Source organism: Bison bison, unplaced genomic scaffold, assembly GCF_000754665.1.
Source record: "Bison bison bison isolate TAMUID 2011002044 unplaced genomic scaffold, Bison_UMD1.0 scf7180017848398, whole genome shotgun sequence".
NCBI lineage: Eukaryota > Metazoa > Chordata > Mammalia > Artiodactyla > Bovidae > Bison > Bison bison.
The window spans coordinates 3,482-7,056 of record NW_011478971.1 but is presented as its reverse complement, the minus strand read 5'-3'; positions in this window follow the sequence as shown (position 1 = coordinate 7,056).

Sequence of the window (3,575 nt, the reverse complement as noted above, 5' to 3'; positions counted from 1 at the left end):
AGCACTGTCTGGGTCCAGTGTGGGGGTGCGGTGGCAACACGAGGGCTCCCTCAAGGTGCAGGAGACACTCACAGAAAAAGGATTAGTCCTCCCACCGGTGCTTCTCTCAAGAGGCCCGGGAGAGTGTCCCGGCCGCCCGGAGGAGCACTCCATCCCGGAGACGGCGGGAGGCAGCAGGCAGGATGCTGAGTGCCAGTTCACAGGCCATGGCTTCCAGGGGCTCGGGAACCACCAGAGTCCAGCAGCAGCCCCGCCGTGTGCAACCAGCACAAGAAATGCCACGAGGCTTCCGAGGAAAACGGGGCTAGAAGCACAGTACTCAGAAATGTCACCAACGATACACTCGGAAAGTCTTAACATGATAAAAAGGACAGCACAGGTTTACTTATGTTACGTGGTTAAGAAATACAGGAATACTACAATAAATGTGGGATTTACCTTGAAGAAGACGTGAAGCCAGTTTACAGACGTGGGTGGGGAAAGGTTGTGGCTTGTGGATTATTGCGAAGTGTCTGAAATCGGATGGGAAACTGTAACATGGATGTCGGGGTGTGGCTCAGCATGGTGCTGACTGGTGAACTGAAGCAGCTGGCGGATGTCTGAGGTGTGTGTCCTGCACATCTCTAGGTGGTTGTTCATTCAGCTGGGTGCAGTTTTTACTTTCTGTTTCCACCTATTTCTCATAAACAAAATTGCACATAAACAAAGGAAGTTTGAGACTTCCTGGGAGGTCCAGTGGTGAAGACTCCAGGCATCTACTGCAGAGGGCATGGGTTCAATCCCTGGTCAGGGAACTTAGATCCCGCGTGCCACACAGTGCGGCCAAAAAGAGAGAAAAATAAATCTGCCTGTGTTCAAATTGTTCCCAAATATATCAATCATGTTGAAACAAATTCACATTTTCAAAACAAGCATTTTAGCAAAACTGTATTTTTTTAGGATTCCCTCCTATAACCAGGTTTTTTCAGTAACACCACAAAGAGATCCAGCTGAACCAAGGGTACTCACCCAATGTACAGAGAAGCCCTGGTGGGCTGTGATCCAAAGGGTTGCAAAAAAGTCTGACACGGCTTAGAGACTAAATAATAACAACAACGTCATAAAATTGTATCATGAAATTCCTCAGGCTGTGGCTCAAGGACCCACACAGGCTGAAGAGGATCCTGGGATCAGAGTCTCCCACCTGAGGGATGTCGACCAGAAGCGCTGTGGTGGAAGATGCTAGGGAGAGAGGGTTGGAGCAGGGAGGATGAACATTGATCAGCCTAAGTAGGTGTCCGTCACCACCACCAAGCAAATGAGCCTAGCTCTAGAAAGGGGCTCAGGTCACAAACCCAGGACTCCACGGCAGATTCTGAGGAAACTGGTTTGGGAAAGTCTTTACTTCTCGTCCGCTGCAGAAGGGAAAAGAGAAGAGACATGTTCCTAGGACCAGGCAGTAAGTGTAAGTGTTAGTCACTCAGTGGTGCCCGACTCTTTGTGACCCAATGGACTACAGCCCATCAGGCTCCTCTGTCCTCGGTCCCGAGATTTTCCAGGCAAGGATACTGGACCAGGCAGTAAGGGCTGGCCAAAAAAAATCACAGGAAGAAGTAGGGCCAGGTGTGCCACCCAGATCCAGCCAGAGCCCAGGTGACGGTGAACAAGCTGACCTCTGGCCCAGAGCCTCACCCAGGACTCACTTGCAGGCATGGGAGCTGGGGAGGCCTCTGGGCCAAGGGCAAGGAGGCCTGAGTGGCAGATGACTAGGATGGCCAATACCCCCGGGTTGGGCTCTAATCCTGTGTCAATCCCACTATCTGACCCTCAGCTTGGTGACCTTATCAGAGCACCCTGGTGTGTGCTTGCCGGCCTCAAGTTGCTCCCCTTACAGCAGCTATTCCTCTGTGAGCCCTGAGCGTAGGCAGATGAAGACCCCAAGTGTCCAAAGTCTGTCACCGCAACTGGATGTCGAGCATGCAGACCCTGACCTCACCTCTGGGTCATCTGACTTTTAAGACAAACTCACTCCCCAAAGGTGACAGACAGCCCTGCCTGCCGTGACCTCATGGTGTTTCTCCCAGCCAGCCGGCAAAAGGCGAGCGAAGATTTAAACACTGCTCTCCAGATTCAGGCCTAAAACCAGGTGGCCCTGTCCCCTGCCACTTCCCTCCATGCTCACAGAGACTCCTGATGAAAGGCCCCCAACTGTTCTACTCCAGATTGGGCTGAGCTGAGGGCTGGGAGCGGATCTGCCCTCAGCTGCAGGGCTGGCCAGGGCCTGTCGCAGAGGCACCCGGAGCAGGGATGGACTCGGTTCAGGAGCTGTGCAAGGGCTGGGGAGGCATGCGGCAGGCAGAAGTCGGTGTGTGCGAGGGGGTGCAGGTGGGGAGGTGCGGGCAGGCGGGGATGTCTGGACTTTACCCAGAGGCCGAGGAGCGAGGGAGGTGGCAGGGCCAGGCAGGGCCAGTGAACTTGCTCTGCAGGGCTCACTTAGAGCCCAGGAAGTGCTGGAAGTGGACCCAAGGACCTAGCAGTGACGAGGATCCTGCAGCCCCAGTCCCAGGTCATATAATCATGTGAACTGTCTGTTAAGCTCCTTCTTCCATTCAAAACCCTCCGAGCCTCAGCCTCTCACCAGGTGTAAGATCCAAAGTCCCTGTGTTCCCCTCGACACCTCGCCTCTGTCTCTACGTGGCCACCTCTGTCTTCAAGGCTCATTCCCCTCCACCTTGCAGGCCTGCTGGCTGGTCTTCAAAAGTGCACCCCAGCTGCTCGCATGCACAGGGCCTTTGCACTGGCTGTCCCTCCATCAGGAAGGTTTTGCCCTCAACACCCTCACTTCCTGTCCCACATCCGGCTCTAGTCTCCTCCCAAGAGCCGCCTGTTAGAGAGGCCCTCTGACCTCTCTGCACTGCGGGCCTCATTCCCACCTGCTCAGCCTTCCCCACATCACTCCTCCTCCCACCCTGCATCACCACCACCCTCACCTCCTTCTCTCAGTCGGCAGCCCACGTGCCTGCCAGCAGGCAGCAGGCTTCTGCTGGGTTCCCTGCAGCGGTGAGAGATGGCGGCAATGCCGGTAGTGGAGCAGATAACCGGACGCACGGTCCTGACAGAAGCCTTACGAGACGGCGTCACAAGCCGGCTGATGGGGGGCTGAGGTTTCAGAAGGCCAATGTCCACAGTCACCCCTTACCCTTACTGGCAGGCAGTCCTTGGCTAGGGTCCCCCACCTCCATGACCCTCTGTCTCCCCTCCCAGGCTCTGAGAGTGCCCGCCAGTCAAGGAACAGGGCCAGGGAGCCTGGGGTTCTTCTCCCGCTCCAGCTTCAGGCCTGCCCTTCCCTGGGCTGCTCCTGGCCATGGAAATGGAGCCAGAGAGAGCAGAGGTTCTTTGTTTGCTCCCTGCTGTCCCCACAACGTGCCTGGCACCTGGCAGGCTGTCAAGATCTCTGGGTTGATGAGAAAATGCATTTAGCTCTTCCCCTGTGCCAGACACAGCCCTTGCTGTGTTACACACGTCACCTCATTCAGGCCTCACACAGCGGGGGGAGGAGGTAGCACATCGCCCACCACGACAGATGAAGGGATAGA